This window comes from Somniosus microcephalus, chromosome 26 (assembly GCF_052327205.1).
Source record: "Somniosus microcephalus isolate GS21.2 chromosome 26, FLI_Smic_1.0, whole genome shotgun sequence".
Taxonomy (NCBI): Eukaryota; Metazoa; Chordata; class Chondrichthyes; order Squaliformes; family Somniosidae; genus Somniosus; species Somniosus microcephalus.
In genome coordinates, this window is record NC_141012.1 from 43,938,681 (window position 1) to 43,956,159 (window position 17,479).

General features: G+C 48.1%; 1 long non-coding RNA gene across 1 annotated transcript in view; it reads right to left on the bottom strand.

The window, feature by feature from the left end:
- The window catches only part of LOC147100430 (uncharacterized), a 196,545-nt gene that overhangs the window by 48,930 nt on the left and 130,136 nt on the right, over nt 1-17,479 (bottom strand). Inside the window, exon 2 of the long non-coding RNA XR_015073734.1 lies at nt 4,918-5,255. This is a non-coding gene — a long non-coding RNA (uncharacterized LOC147100430). The remainder of the gene's footprint in view (nt 1-4,917; nt 5,256-17,479) is intronic.

Below are 17,479 nucleotides of genomic sequence, written 5' to 3' on the forward strand. Positions count from 1 at the left end.
AAGGCAGAAATGAGGAGGAATTTCTTCACCCAGAGAGTGGTGAGCCAGAAGGCAGTAGAGGCCAATACATTAAATATATTCAAGAAGGAGTTGGATATATTTCTTAAGGCTAAAGGGATCAAGGGATATGGGGAGAAAGCAGGGACTGGGTACTGAATTTGGATGATCAGCCATGATCGCATTGAATGGCGGAGCAGGCTCGAGGGGCCGAATGGCCTACTCCTGCTCCTGTCTTCTATGTTTCTATATTTCTATGGTGTGTTAGAGCAGGAAAGTTCCCGTTTGATCGCTGTTCTGTAAAGCGCTAGCTGATCTCAACCTGAGCAATGGGAAGTCTACCACTAGCCTCAGTGTTCCTGGGCTACAGAGATTGAGCAGGTAATCAGGCAGGACTCCCTCCCCTGATCGCCACCCAGTGACCCTCCTGGACGTGGCGTGAGGACAGGATCAAGTTCCTCTGTGAGGCTCTCAGCAGTGGAATGGCCTCCTGACTCAAGCTCGATGTCTCCCATGGTCAATTGGCCTGCTGACTCGGGGATACTGCGGCCAATTGTGAAGCTTCTACTGCCGCTCAAGCTGCGATCAGCTAACTCAGCACAGGCCAGGGATCACAGCTGAGTCTATCCTGCTCTGTGTGACACAGTACCACACCAGCCAGTGCATCAACTGTGGGATCGGCAGTGTGCCACCTAAATTCTGCAAATCTTGACTCTTGCTTTTATTATTCCAGGCATTGTTTGTTTGCTGACTTGAATCAATTACTCAGAGCTCCAATGTAATATTGGCTCCTCAGGCAGCATTTATTGTATCATTTCAAGATTACTTTACATCAAAGTATTCTTGTTTCTCCATTCCAATTATCAGTTGAATCAGTGAGCAGGTTATTGGTGAGTACATGTCGCTTGATAGCACTGTCAACGACACCTTACATCACTTTGCTGATGATTGAGAGTAGGCTGATGGGGCGGTAAGTGGCCAGATTGGATTTGTCCTGCTTTTTGTGGACAGGACATACCTGGGCAGTTTTCCACATTGTCGGTTAGATGCCAGTGTAGTAGCTGTACTGGAACAGCTTGGCTAGAGATGCGGCTAGTTCTGGAGCACAAGTCTTCAGCACCACAGTCGGGATGTTGTCGGGGCCCGTAGCCTTTGCTGTATCCAGTGTGCTCAGCCATTTCTTGATATCACGTGGAGTGAATCGAATTGGCTGAAGTCTGGCTTCTGTGATGGTGGAGACCTCAGGATGGGGCCGATATTGATCATCCACTCGGCACTTCGGGTTGAAGATGGTTGCAAACGCTTCAGCCTTGTCTTTTGCATTCATGTGCTGGGCTTCCCTATCACTGAGGATGAGGATATTCATGGAGCCTCCTCCTCCCGTTAGTTGTTTAATGGTCCCCCACCATTCACGATTGGATGTGGCAGGACTGCAGAGCTTTGATCTGATCCGTTGATTGTGGGATCGCTTAGCCCTGTCTATAGCATGCTGCTTCTGCTTTTTAGCATGCATGTAGTCCTGTGTTGCAGCTTCCCCAGGTTGGCACTTCATTATTAGGTACACCTGGTGCTGCTCCTGGCATGCTCTTCTACACTCCTTATTGAACCAGGGTTGGTCCTCTGGGTTGATGGTAATGGTAGAGTGAGGGATATGCCGGGCCATGAAGTTACAGACTGTGGTGGAATACAATTCTGCTGCTGCTGATGGCCCACAGCGTCTCATTGATGCCCAGTTTTGTGCTGCTAGATCTGTTCTGAATCTAACCCATTTAGCACTCCTCATTAACTCCTCACTGCATTCCTCACTGGCTCCTCACTGCACTCCACACTGTCTACTGCATTCATCACCAGCTTTATATGACTGAAAAAATGTCAAACATTAACAAGCTTTCCAGGAGTTCACACCATCACATGACCGGTCACGGCCCACCTTCCTTTATGAAAGCTTCCCCTCAACAAACGGCAATACTTCTTTAAACAGGGCAGCCTGCCCCTTTAAGAAAGGGAACCAGTAAACACTATTATAACTGAAAATGGCCGATGGCTTATCGAATCTAGCCCCCAATATGTAGCACGAAGCAATGGCTGTGGCCTGTTCCTTGTTCCTATTGAAGTCCCTAAATAAACTGCACACCACACTGAGCGCTAATTAAAGCCATATTAAAGTTCCAGATTCCAGGCTTGTAATAAAAAGCATTTTTAATTTAAACTTGCCTGCTTGGGCCTGGTGAAAAACGCTGTGAGAGCCAATTAGAGGACAGTAGAATTCAGCTTTTTTTTTTGCATAAACAATATTGGGATTGTAAAGCTTGTGAAAGGAGAGCCTGATTAAAGTAGGCCGAGGCGATTTGTTTCCTTTTCAATGAAGGTTTGAGTTTGCCTTCCTGCGAAAGCCGTACTTTTGTTCTTATCTAATTGGTTTGCAATGTTGCTTGTCCGATTTGGGGGATTTTGGTCTTTTTTTAAGCTTGAAGCTGAGTCCCAGACTCCCCTGCTTTGTAAACAGATCCGAGCTGGAATTTCGAGCTGGGAACGCGCTTTTGCCAACCGTGCTGATGAGCTTTCAAAGATGAGAGAGCGTCTCTGTGAGCCCTGGGCAAAGACTTGCTAATCAGATTAACCTGTGTTACCGTGACAAATTGGGGAATGCCTCATGGGGAGTGCTTTCCGCGCTGAGGGGCTTGACCAAGGCTTGGATCTGGGCAGGGAGTGCAGGTTCTATTTAAAGACACATCTCATTCGGCTGGTGACTGCTCCATGTCCATAAAGATCCAAAATGCCAAGCTCATAGCTTTGGCCGTGTAACTGGAGGGAAATCCGTAGAGTAGCCGTGACCCTTCACTGCAGGGAGGGAGGGAACATCAAGGAGTAAGGTTCAGACTCGCCAAGTATCAATGATTAGGAGTGACAGCCACTCGTTTCCATTTTGATGCATATTCTAACATGTGCCAGCCCAAACGAGGGCTCCACAGGCTGCGGTTAGATGCGGAAAGGTGCAGAACGGTCTGGGGCCTTTCACGCAGGCTCCGTCCACCCGTCTTCCCTTGCTGTGCTTGCCCCCACCAGCCCCTAAGGGTCTTCTACAACCCCCTTAACCACCACAGAAAATCCCCAAGCTGCCTCCCTGCCACCCATGCCCACCGATCACATCACCCCCACGCTGACTGGCCCTGCTCGGCCTCCTGCCACCTGCCTCACAGTGACCTCAATCCTGCCTGTGCACAGTGCTACCTATCTGTACTAGACTAACTTTAGCTCCCATGGCACTATTCAAAGAAGACAAGGGAGTTCTTTCAGTATCTTGTCCAATGTTTGTCACTCAGCCAACACCACCAAAACAAATTAACTGTCATAAGAGTGTGGATGAATTGAGGGTCCTAGGGTTTAAATACATATAGGAACATTCAATCACATCATAACTGATTGGACCACACTCCATTTGCCCATCTTTGATTCATATCTCTTGACACCATCACGTAACAAAAATCTATCGATCTCAGTCTTGAAAATTTCAATTGACCCCCAGCATGCACAGTCTTTTGGTGGAGTTTTAAAAAATATTTATTCATATTTATTCATTCATGGGAGGTGGGTATCCTTGGCAAGGCCAGCATTTATCCATCCCTAATTGGCCTTGAGAAGGTGGTGGTGAGCCGCCGCCTTGAACTGCTGCAGTCGGTGAGGTGAAGGTACTCCCACAGTGCTGTTAGGGAGGGAGTTCCAGGATTTTGACCCAGTGACGATGAAGGAACGGTGATATATTTCCAAGTCAGGATGGTGTGTGACTTGGAGGGGAACTTGGAGGTGGTGGTGTTCCCATGTGCCTGCTGCCCTTGTCCTTCTAGGTGGAAGAGGTCGTGGGTTTGGGAGATGCTGCCGAAGAAGCCTTGGCGAGTTGCTGCAGTGCATCTTGTAGATGGTACACACTGCAGCCACGGTGCGCCGGTGGTGGAGGGAGTGAATGTTTAAAGTGGTGGATGGGGTGCCAATCAAACGGGCTGCTTTGTCTTGGATGGTGTCGAGCTTCTTGAGTGTTGTTGGAGCTGCACTCATCCAGGCAAGTGGAGAGTATTCCATCACACTCCTTACTTGTGCCTTGTAGATGGTGGAAAGGCTTTGGGGAGTCAGGAGGTGAGTCACTCAACTGTGAGTTTCCATGACCCTTTGTGTGAAAAAGTGCTGCCGGATTTCAATCCTGAATGGTCTAACTCCAACTTTAATATTTTGCAAAGATGGGTAAATAGAGTTGAGGTACAGATCAGCTATGATCTAACTGAATGGTGGAACAGGCTCAGGGGGCTGAATGGCTTTCTCCTGTTCCAGTGTTGCTAAGTGGCTATAGGAAAAGGACTCACAATGTGCATTAGCTCAGTATAAATCGTCTTCATTCCCATTTTTAGAAATGAAACTGCCATTCATTCATCGTGTAGTCATTTTTCTATGTGAACAAGAAATATGAATGAAAGCCCTGTTGACATGGTGAGGAAGGCCATATATGGAGAACAAATATACATTTATTTTCCCCACACAGATAAATGAAAGAAAATTACGAATGACTGCCCACGTGTAAATGCCGACTTCCTTAAAGCGGGGTGAGAAACTATATACAGAGTTAGTCACTCATATAAAAGATTTGTGACCAAATTCCTAGTTGCACAAGGGCGCTGCTGTAATGGGCACTTACTTTTCTGGGGAAAGTTGGCCTGAAACGCAAGGGCAAGGTTTGCATCAGGTGATGGGCACTTGCGCACCCTGTCTCCCTCGTTCTAGGGAAGCATTTAGCTTAAGGGCACCTCAGGTCAAACCTCCCTTACTGTTTCCATTTTGACGTATTTTAAATCTCCTCCTTTTTCCTGCCTTCTCATGTCAACGGTTTTGTCTGTTTCTTTTTCCCTGTTGCCACAGCAGTTCTTTCCTTACCTTTTGTGCTCAACTTTTAATTGTTTATTTTCAGCCTCATGTTACAGCACAGAAATAGCCCATTCTGCCCATCAGGACTGCACAGGTCCTTTACTCTACATGAGCTGCTGAGTCTAATCCAGCTCTCCTGCTTGCTCCCCATTCCTCTAAAGTATTCCTCTTTTCCAAGCAACGATCCAGCTTCCTTTCAAAGAATCCACGGGCTCTGCTTTTGCTGTCTTTCTTGAATGTTTATCTGCTACTTGTTTCTCTTTTGTCCCTTCTTCCCTTCTGGCTGTTGCCATTCTTTCCCTTCTCATAGAGACATTTGTAGTGTCCGAGGATCCATAATACTCAGGCTGCAGGAGAACAATAAAACAGGTATTTACTGAACAGAGAGTAATTCAAGACTGAAATACAGAAGCCTGCTGTGGCTTTATATACAGGTGTGGTCACTGCCGGTACTGCAGTATAGAATCAGTTCTTCTCTTAAAGGCACATACACAATTCCTCCCCTTTTAGATAAAGAGTACATAACATTCATTTAACAACTAAATAATAACTAATTACAATTACAATTTTCTCTGTACTATATACATCAACTGAAATAATCATTTATAAGTTCAGTCTTTGAGGAGGCTTCCTGATCCTGACTGGATAGCGCCTTTCTCGAGTATCCTGTTCTTGCGGCGGAGTTGATTCTGGCTCATTGTCATTGGTTGGTTCGTCAGCTTCCAATACCACTGCTTCTGAGGTAGACGCAATCTGTACTTCGGGTTGATTACCAGGTGCACCTGCTCGTGGTATGGGTTTGGCTTGTTCCTGTGACTCTAGAATCTGGTCAGCATGGCGTCTCACACGCTTTTCCTTCTTCCCCAATGTAATAAAATGGCGCCTCCCGCGCTTTTCCTTCTTCCCCTTGCTGCCACGCTGCTCCTAGCGTTCTACAGGGTAATGGCGGCGACCCGCGGCTTTGGCGCGTATCACTTTTCCTTCCCCGCGTTCTATCCTCTCCACGCTGCCCTGTTCTTGAGCACCGACCGCACCCTGTGCGCTCCACCCTCTCTCTCTCTCTTCCTCCCGACAACGCTGCACGGCCCCTTTGCAGAGCCGCTCGATCGAGCCCGAGCCCGCCGCAGTCTGTAAGGGTCAGCGCACTACCTGCTACCAGCACGACTTGCTGGAACACCTCGACTGGGGAGCCAGGCCCAGCTCTCCACAGCCTCCCCTGCAACTTTCCGATGGATCCCTGGGCGGTTGCCCGCGGTCGACGCCCGCCGTTCTGACTTTGACCTCCAAGAAGCTTCTCTTCAGGGAAAAGATCCCCATGAGGTGATGCAGTACTGCAGGTGAGTTCAAACCTGCCTGTCGCCAGTGTAGTGTCCGAGGATCAATAATACTCAGACTGCAGGAGAACAATAAAACAGGTATTTACTGAACAGAGAGTAATTCAAGACTGAAATACAGAAGCCTGCTATGGCTTTATATACAGGGGTGGTCACTGCCGGTACTGCAGTATAGAATCAGTTCTTCTCTTAAAGGCACATACACAACAACATTAGCCCTGAGATTTGCGGGGAGGGTGTGGGGGAGCAGACAAGGAAACCCCCCAAATCTCGGGTGACGCGCAGGTCCTGCCGAATTTAACAGCAGGACCTCAAAAACATTTTCTTCCTCTGTTTCCTACCTGGCAACCAGCCAGATTGACTGGCTAGCTGTCTGCCGGGCAAGAAAACCAGCGGTCGAGGACCCTTGGGGGTGGTCCCCGGAAATCGGGAGGGAGGGAGCAAGAGACCGGTGCTTGGGGGGGAGGGGGGGAATGGGAGGTCGGCTGCGATTGTGGCTGGGGAAGGGGGGCGGTGGAGAGAGAGGCTTCAATCGGCATAGGGGAGGCCGAAGGTTTCTTTGAGGGGCCGGGGGGGGGGGGGCGGTGGTGGTGGGGGGAGAGCACTCCTCCCCTTGCTGGCCCACAAGGAGTGCTGTAGAAGGCATTTACCTTCATGCCTCTCGAGGGCAGGACACTCGCGCAACACGAAACCCGCCGCCGTGAAAACGGCAACGGCCGCGTACACGGCAGGTTGGGGACGTGTTCCCCATTTTTAGTGTTCAACCCTCTGCCGCCCGTCGAGAGGGTTAAAATGGAGGCCACAATGTCCGTGACAGCCTCCCTCATCACAAGTTCATTGTGAGGCAAAGTGTCAGAAAAGCAGAAACCACAACAAAATCTCCCTACATTACAAAACGAACTACACTTCAAAAGCAATTCATTGGTTGTAAATCGCTTTGGGCCATCCTGAGGATGTGATAAGGTGCTATTTGTTCTTTTATTTCTTACCTGTAATATCCTGAAAATCCCCTTTCTAAACCCAGCCTAGCTGTTTCTTATTAAGTTATTGTTACACCGATTCTCCTCTAGCTTATCCCTTACAATAGTTTCCATTGTGTCAGTTACTCATGTTAAGCTAATGGGCTTGTAGGGTTAGATTGATCCCCTTTTTAAAACATGGAAAATGGGGTTGAATTTCCGCAGGGATTCTCCCGCTCGGAGGAAGAGCTGTGAAAACCCTGGAAAAGCGGCATAAAGGATGTTAATGGCATTTTACTGGCGTTTACGCGGCTCTTTGCGAAGTCACGGTGGGCGAGCTGGAGAACTATTGCGGGAATTCACCAGTCCTGCAGAACCTCACCAGCGCCCAATAATTCTTCACACGACTATAGTCAGTGGCCCCTTAAATCTCCTCCCTGGAGTCCTGCAGTGCCCTGGCATGAATGCCAATTGGCCTTGGGGGGGTTTGTCGGTATTAAGGCCCTTTAACTCACCGAGGGGCAGATCTTGACTTTGACTTTATATCCATCGCCTTTAATGGATATAAAAATCGGGAGGGATGTAAAATGGACTGCCGACTCACTATCACCTGTTTTAAACTACAGACAAAGGCAAAAGTCAAAATCTATCTTAGCCACAGAGATGTCAAAATCCTCTGGGATACTGGATATTCAACAACAAATGCATGATATCCCTTTTGGTGAATGCTTGCGTAAATTACTCATTTAATATCTTAATTATTTTATCTCCTTCACCTTCAGTGCATTCTACATTCTACTTTCCTCTCTGTCCATTCTTTCTCTGATCTAATTTTGGAAGATTGTTCAGTGTGTTTACAGTATCACCTTTTGCTGGCTGGATCTCTTGCCTTCCTCCACCTCTAATATCTATTTTATCCCATTTAGTAAATTCCTATACTCAGATTCCCTCCTTTTGTTGAAGGCTTTGGACGATTATTTTTTGTCCTTAGTTCCATTTTAATTGGCAGTCCAACAATGTAAACCTGTTCATAGATGCTGAAGGTAGAGGTACACCTGGCTCTTTGAAATTGATTAGATGGAGGTCCATGCTTCCTGGCTGGTGCAAACAGTGGCGGTAATAAGGATCTGATTCCTGACTGAATGGTAAGACCAGATTTTGGTGGCCGCATGACAGATTCTCATCCAATCCTTTACTTTTCGAATGGTGAGAGACTGGGACATGTTTGCATTCAGAGGGACCTGGGTGTCCTTGTACATGAAACACAGAAAATTAGCATGCAGGTACAGCAAGCAATTAGCAAAGCAAATGGTATGTTAGCTTTTGTTACAAAGGGATTAGAGTATAAGAGTAAAGACATCTTACTGCAATTATACAGAGCATTGGTGAGGCCACACCTGGAGTACTGTGTACAGTTCTGGTCTCCTTACCTAAGGAAAGACATACTTGCCTTAGAGGGAGTGCAACAAAGGTTCACTAGACTGGTTCCTGGGATGAGGGGATTACCCTATGAGGAGAGGTTGCGTAGACTAGGCCTATATTCCCTAGAGTTTAGAAGAATGAGAGGTGATCTAATTGAAACATATAAAATTCTTAAGGGACTTGACAGGGTTAATGCTGGGTAAATGTTTCCCCTGGCTGGGGAATCCAGAACCAGGGGTCACAGTCTCAGAATAAGGGGTCGGCCATTTAGGACTGAGATGAGGAGAAATTTCTTCACTCAGAGGGTCGTAAATCTTTGGAATTCTCTACCCCAGAGGGCTGTGGAGGCTCAGTCATTGAGTATATTCAAGACAGAGGTCGATAAATTTTTGGGAATGAAGGTAATTAAGGGATATGGGGATAGTGAGGGAAGGTGGAGTTGAGGTAGAAGATCAGCCATGATCTTCTTGAATGGCGGAGCAGGCTCGAAGGGCCAAATGGCCGACTCCTGCTCCTATTTCTTATGTCCTTATGTTCTGATGTTCCTGCGTGTCCAGGAGACCAGGGTGGGCTTGAGCAGTGGGTGTCTGTCTGAACCCCAGTGATCTATAACAACATAAAGCACCTTTAACTTAGAAAGATATTCCAAGCCACAGGGCAGTAACTATAAAAATGGACGCTGAGCCAAAGAAGGAAATATTAGGAAAGGTGACCAAAGAGGTGGGTTTTAAGGAGGGATTTAAAGGAGGAGAGGGAGGGTGGGGCGGTGGAGGGGTTTGGGTGGGTATTCCAGAGCTTGGGGCCTGGACGGCTGAAAGCTCCCAGTAGGTAGGGTACATATGTGCTTCCAGGCAGTTGAGATGGCCTTCTATCACTTGGCAAGGGTTACTGTGCTCATCCTCACCTTCACTAATACCAGAATTTTTGGGCCTCTGTAGGTCAAGATGGAATTGTTAAGATTTACCGTTCCCTCCTCATGAGTTACTTGCGCTTATGAACAAAGGGATGTACACTTCTCTCCAAGGATAACAGTAACATATCCTCGAATGTAATAAACCCTTGTATGCTTGGGTCAACAAGGGGTTAAGTGCATGTGGGTCTAATCCTTTGCTGAGTGTAATGGATTTCTTTTACCTGATTACACCAAACAGCATGTCAGGAAATGAGACAGCTTGCTGTCTGCACATGTGGCTTTCACATGAAAAGGCTTGTACCTCTCTGAAGATTAGGATGAATCTGCATCTGATTCCTGCGAGGAATCTTTGATTCAGTCTCCCTTTGGCGATTGTCATTGTTTCGCTGAATTAACCCTCTCCCACACAGGTTTCCCTATTTTGCACAATATTGTGTGAGTTCAGTGGAATCCTGGCAACATTAAGTGAACTGCTGAATTATCCTATTTTTACACTGTTTTGTTTTAAATTCTTGTGGACAAGTGAGGTTGTTAATGCAGAGAAATGGAAAAGCTTCCATTTCAGGTACCGAGTGTCAGCATCAAACATTCCCAGGGCAGGTACAGCACGGGTTAGATACAGAGTAAAGCTCCCTCTACACTGTCCCATCAAACACTCCCAGGGCAGGGACAGCACGGGTTAGATACAGAGTAAAGCTCCCTCTACACTGCCCCATCAAACACTCCCAGGGCAGGTACAGCACGGGTTAGATACAGAGTAAAGCTCCCTCTACACTGTCCCATCGAACACTCCCAGGGCAGGTACAGCACGGGTTAGATACAGAGTAAAGCTCCCTCTACACTGTCCCATCAAACACTCCCAGGGCAGGTACAGCACGGGTTAGATACAGAGTAAAGCTCCCTCTACACTGTCCCATCGAACACTCCCAGGGCAGGTACAGCACGGGTTAGATACAGAGTAAAGCTCCCTCTACACTGTCCCATCAAACACTCCCAGGGCAGGTACAGCACGGATTAGATACAGAGTAAAGCTCCCTCTACACTGTCCCATCAAACACTCCCAGGGCAAGTACAGCACGGGTTAGATACAGAGTAAAGCTCCCTCTACACTGTCCCATCAAACACTCCCAGGGCAGGTACAGCACGGGTTAGATACAGAGTAAAGCTCCCTCTACACTGTCCCATCAAACACTCCCATGGCATGTACAGCACGGGTTAGATACAGAGTAAAGCTCCCTCTACACTGTCCCATCAAACACTCCTAGGGCAGGTACAGCACGGGTTAGATACAGAGTAAAGCTCCCTCTACACTGTCCCAACAAACACTCCCAGGGCAGGTACAGCACAGGTTAGATACAGAGTAAAGCTCCCTCTACGCTGTCCCATCTAACACTCCCACAGGAGATACAGGAAGAGTTAGATACAGAGTAAAGCTCCCTCTACACTGTCCCATCAAACACTCCCATGGCAGGTACAGTACAGGTTAGATACAGAGTAAAGCTGCCTCTACACTGTCCCATCAAAAACTCCCAGGGCAGGTACAGCACGTGTTAGATACAGAGTAAAGCTCCCTCTACACTGCCCCATCAAACACTCCCAGGGCAGGTACAGCAAGGGTTAGATACAGAGTAAAGCTCCCTCTACATTGTCTCATCAAACACTCCCAGGGCAGGTACAGCACGGGTTAGATACAGAGTAAAGCTCCCTCTACACTGTCCCATCAAACACTCCCATGGCAGGTACAGCACGGGTTAGATACAGAGTAAAGCTCCCTCTACACTGTCCCATCTAACACTCCCACAGCAGATACAGGAAGAGTTAGATACAGAGTAAAGCTCCCTCTACACTGTCCCATCAAACACTCCCATGGCAGGTACAGCACGGGTTAGATACAGAGTAAAGCTCCCTCTGCACTGTCCCATCACACACTCCCAGGGCAGGCACAGCACGTGTTAGATACAGAGTGATTTAGCACCAACTTAGATGAGTGCTCCTTATTTGACCACTGTGACAATTCCGTTGTGACAACGGAAGTCTGGGCAGGGGAGCTGGATCTCAAGTTAGGAGGGGGATGCTAGGGAGCAAGAACAGAAAACTGCAAAGAAAACAATTAATACCACAACAATGAAATTATCTCTATGGAAAATAAAAATCAGCGCTTGAGTGAGTGGTGATTTCACTGGTATGCTGATTTCACTATCGTGATGATTTCACTGGCGTGATGATTTCACTATCATGATGATTTCACTGGCGTGCTGATTTCACTGGAGTGGTGATTTCACTGGTGGCTGATTTCACTGGAGTGGTGATTTCACTGGCGGCTGATTTCACAAGCCAGGTTTATGTAACCTGTGGTCATAATTTAACCCACTACGCCCTGGTATTATGATGAATGATTAATTGCCACTCATCTCATTGCTGTTTGTTGGATTTTTACTGTATGCAAATTGGCTGCTGCATTTACAGACTTAATGACAGTGACTGTTCTTCAAAGTATGTGAAGTGCGTATGGGTGATTGTGGTCAGGTGCTATGTAACTGCGAGCTCTCTTCATTCTACATGATGTTTGTATTATGTGTTATTATATGCTGGAGTGATACTTGATATTTCCTATTATTGCTCATATCCCTGGGTTTTGCGGTGTGATAAATCCTTTCCAACTCAGGCACTTGCCTCAGGGGTGGGTGCGTTATATTTCTAATCTGGGATGTGCTGAGACAGAATTCTCCGGTGTACCACTGATTTTTTTTTAGATGTAATCTGTTTTTACGTCTCCTTCAATTTTCCTTCCTCCCCTTTCCTCCTCCTCCTGAAGGCAGCCATCCTCCCCCCCCCATGATGTCTCGCCTAAGCCGCACAGTGAGTGTCAGTCGGCTATTCGAGCGTGGGCAGCAATCGCAGCTGAACCTGATCCGACTGTTACCCGCCTTCCGCACATGGGGCTTCCCGACAGTCTAGAGAGGGAACCCCTTGGGATGGTAGGGAACCCTCTCCCTCAGGATCCCCTTCCTCAGGATGCATTCACTCAGGACAGTGAGGGATTCCCTCCCTCGGGATGTTGAGGAACCCCCTGTCTCGGGACCCGCTCTCTTGAGACCCCCTCCCTCGGGACCCTCTCCCTCGGGACCCTCTCCCTTGAGACAGTGAGGGACCGCCTCCTTCGAGACCCACTCCCTCAGGACTCCCTCCCTCAGGACGCTCTCCCTTGGGATAGTGAGCAAACCCCCACCCTCGGGACTCCCTCCCTTACAATCCCCCCCTTGGGACCCCCTCCCTTGGGACGGTGAGAGACACCCTCCCCCCAGCTTGACTGAGATGAGCTAAACCAGCCGCAGAGTCTCGATGGTTCGTATCGCACGCTGCCAAACCGACCAGGCTATTTAATGTTATTTGACGTCTGCTGATACAGAGCAGAAAATGTCAGGAGCCTGCTCGTCAAGGCCGTAATACTTCCTGAAATTCAGATGCCCTTGATTAAATTCTCCCACTGTTGCTGTTTTCTGGGCTTTTTGATCTGCTCTGACCAATTGGAAGGAATCCTCCCTCTCCATCGAGCTGCACTCTGGGGTTGCCAACTCTGGTTGGTTGTATTCCTGGAGGTTTTGTCACATGACCTCCCATCTCCAAATGCCCCACCCCCACTCTCCCGCCATTGGCCGCCCGACAAGCCCCTCCTCGCTGCGGCCGCCTTCCCTTGCCAATTGGAAAGCCAGAATTATTCAATTGGATAATTCTTGACTGTGAGTCAATCTGCCTTTTATTCATCGCCAATAATTTTATAATTAATGAATAACAAATGAAAGTGTTGAAAGCAAATTCAAAAAAACACAATTTTTTTTGAATGATGCTATGATTTTTTTTCTCCTGGGTTTGCTTGCAACAGTATCCTGGAAAATTCACCATCATTTCCTGCAGATTCCGGGTCGATCCGAAGGGTGCACTCCACAGCACTGTATAGTGCGGTCTCACCCTGGTTATTAAATTGAACCAGTCGGAGAGTTTGTCCTCGGAGATCGGGAGCTGCTCCAGATATTGACGCCACAGCGTCAGCCAGTGAGTTGGAGGCCATGCGGGATTTACGGCAGAACTCACTGAAAACAGTACGCACAACCGAAACTACAGCAAATAGCGTCCCGATAAAAGCAGGCTTATTTCTCCAGCGCAATGCAATGGGCAGAGGGTGGTTACATAACACGTGTTATGCGCGTAAAATCAATCCCAGTCACTCACATGCAGTACGTGAGTGACGGGGGAGTTACCCAATCATCCCCATTCTGTCACTATATGCAGCCGAAGATTCGGGGAGCACTTCGGAGAATCATTAGGTGGGAAACGATTAACTGTAGCAAACTGCGGTACCATGGGGCTGGATCCATGATGTGAGAGACCACACCAACTTATTTTAATTAAAATCTATTTTAACCCACCCTGAGCAATAAACGAACATTGTGCTGTCTGACTTGCAGGGACTGGGCAGGAGGCCAATCTAAATGAATCCCCGCCACCACGCCCTCAGGGAGTCGTGATGTTCATCTGTCAATGTTTTTATAGAATGGTCTTTTTAAGTGCTGCTTTTTCATCTTTGGTTTTATTTTGTGGGTGATAGTTGCAGCTGAGGCCTGCGTTACCGCCGTGCTCCACACTCGCAGCCTGGTTCTCAACTGTGCTGTCTCCCCTGTTTTTATCGCTGCAAATTGCACCCTCCCCAAACCTCAACTCGTCCCAAAACTCCTATCCCGTACCGAGGCCCTGATTTTAACTGACTCTGCGGGGCGGAAAGCGGGCCGGTGGGGTTGGGGTGGGATGAGGGCAGTTAAACTGAGGCCAGCCACTTGTCCCTTCTGTTCCCGCTGGCTCCCCTCTGTGTCCCAATCTTAACCTACTCGTTTGAGCAGGCGAGCTGGACACCCGCGGGGTCCTTCTCTAAATATGCAGGCTTTGGGCCTGATGATGTTGTCGGGACCCAATCTGCAATTTATAGTCGGTGGCCTGAGCAGGAGAGCAGTGACGGCTTCTCCATCAGGCCAGTGCTGCCGGGAGAGGGATCGTGGGCCAGAAGAGGCCCAGGCAGGTAAGTGTGTAAATTTTTATTTCAGGTTTCCTTGTGGGCCAGGAGGGGCAAGAGTGCTCCCCTGGGCTTCACAAGAAAGCCTTGGGCCTTTCTTGTCCTGGGCTCTCACCTCCCCCCACCACCACCCCCCAATCATGGCCAAACCCCACCCCTCCCTCAACTAACTCGCACGGGGCCCCGGCTGTGGCCTCCTGCTGCCTGAATTCTCATTCCCACCCACCGCCCAGATAGTGGATCAGGGGCCCAAGTCTTGCTTGCCCATCGCCTCTGTCCTCGCCAACTTACATTGGCTCTAGTCCCTCAGCAATTCAAATTTAAAGTTCTCAGCCTTGTGTTTAAACCCCTCCCATGGCATGCCCCTCTCTACGTCTTAACCTTCTCCACAACTACGACACCGCTTCCTCCCAAATTCTATGATCCCCTGACTCCACCCTCTCGTGCTTCCCTTTCTTCCGTGCCCACCATTGGAGGCTGTGCCTTCATTCGTCTAAGTCCCACTTTCTGGAATTCCCCAGCTAAATTCTACCTCTCCATCCCCCTCTCCTCCTTTAAGACCATTGGCAGCATGTGATCAGGTCATAGGCCCTAGAATGCAGCTATATCAGTTCTTATGTTTTCAGTTTAAACACTAAGGTCTGGGCTTAACAATAACATGATCTTATGCCGATTGGCTCAAATGACGTTGGAGATGGACTCTGCCATCTTCATCCAGTCCACTGGTCAGCATGGCTCTGGATTGGGCTGGGTCTCGCACTCGCCATAGAAGAACAGGACTTACATTTGTGTAGCACCTTGCAAGTGTCTCACCTCCTGACTCCTCAAATCCTCTCCAGCATCTACAGGGCAAAAGTCAGGAGTGTGATGGAATACTCTCCACTTGCCTGGATAAGTGCAGCTCCAACAACACTCAAGAAGTTCGACAACATCCAGGACAAAGCAGCCCGCTTGATTGGCACCCCATCCACCACCTTAAACATTCACTCCCTACACCACACTGTGGCTGCAGTGTGTACCATCTACAAGATGCACTGCAGCAACTCGCCAAGGCTTCTTCAACAGCACCTTCCAAACCCACGACCTCTACCACTTAGAAGGACAAGGGCAGCAGACGCATGGGAACATCACCACCTACAAGTTCCCCTTCAAACCACACACCATCCTGACTTGGACCTGTATCGCCGATCCTTCACTGTCGCTGGGCCAAAATCCTGGAACTCCCTTCCTAACAGCATTGTGGGTGTACCTACACCATATGGACTGCAGAGGTTCAAGAAGGCGGCTCACCACCATCTTCTCAAGGGCAATTAGGGATGGGCACTAAATGCAGGCCTAGCCAGCCAGCGACGCCCACATCCCATCAATGAATAAAAAAACTTTTAAATTTTTTACTGTCTATTAAAGTCATGGAAACTAAAACCGGGCAGGGTGTAAAATGGTCCAAACCCATCCATTTCCCACCGAGCAGGTTAGGTTCAAATGACCCCCCGCAGTTATTATGTAGGCAATAGGAGCAGCCACTTTTTGCACAGCAAGACCCCACAAAACAGCAAGTGAGGTGAGTTTTTGATTGAGAGAGGAATGTTGGGCAGGTCACTGGGAGAACTCCCTTTCTTCTTTGAATTGTGCCACGGGTGTTTTTTTTTAACTTACACAGGCAGAGAAGGCCTCGGTTTAACGTCTCACCTGAAAGACGGCACCTCTGACAGTGCAGCACTCCCTCAGTACAGCACTAGTGTGTCAGACTGGGTTACGTGCTGAAGTCCTAGATCGAGGCTTGAAACTTTGTCTTGAGCCAAGCAGACACTTGTGAGCACATATTCATCTGAAAGTTCCAAAAATTATTTAATTTCTTTTAGCAATTTTCATGTCACTTATTTTTCAGTTTCTGGTAAAATCACCACAGAAAAAAAATGCCCATTCTCAGTGATAGAAACTACATTTCAGTTGTACGGCTTGTATCTTCCCCTGGCATATTTGCAAACCATGTTTGCTTTGTGTTGGGCCTTATCTCTCTTCCTGACCCTGTGATGGAGCTCCCACTTCCCTCCAATATGAAAACAATGCCACAAGTTATGTTCCTTATGCAATCTTACCCCCAGATAAGGAAGGGGAGTTGCTGAGTAATTAAAACCAGACTCCATCTTAATGCACAGCAATCAGGCCATCTGGTTTCCAGGCTGGAGACAATGGCTTAAAGGCCTTGAACTGATGCTTTCAGCTGATGAAGAATGAACCAACAGATGAAGAAGAAATATCCTTTGTTCAATGTTTATCATCCCAGATGTAGCTTTTTGGCTCTGACAAGATTTCAAAATAAAATTCTTGTTCTATGAGGAGAATTGTAGTCGATCCTTTAAAGTTTATTGAGCTGGTGCTGGCGTGCTATGATCTACCACTCACAGGAATTGCTGGAACTTTGTAGCATTCTTTATAGTACATTGCTGTCAATCATTGAATATTGACTAGCAATCTTGAGGACGGAAGGATTGCTGACAGCAGGCCGTCCATCTTTACATTCCTGCCGTAGGAACGCACCAAGATTACTTTGGCAGAACGTCCCTCCCCTCCGACCGCTACCACGGAGAAGGCCAAGAGCAGCAACGTTGTGGGAACACCATCCAGGTTCTCCTCCAAGTCACACACCATTCTCACTTGGGCACGTATCATTGTTGCTTCATCGTCGCTGGGTCAGAATCGTGACATTCTCGACTGCACACTATTGTGGGAGGACCATCATCACACGGGACTGCAAGGGTTCAAGAAGAAGGCCCAACACTACCTTCTCAGGCTAACTGGGGATGGGCGATAAATGCCAGCCTTGCCAGCATCGTCCACATCCCAAGAATCAAGGTGTAGCTGCAGAGAGCGCCAT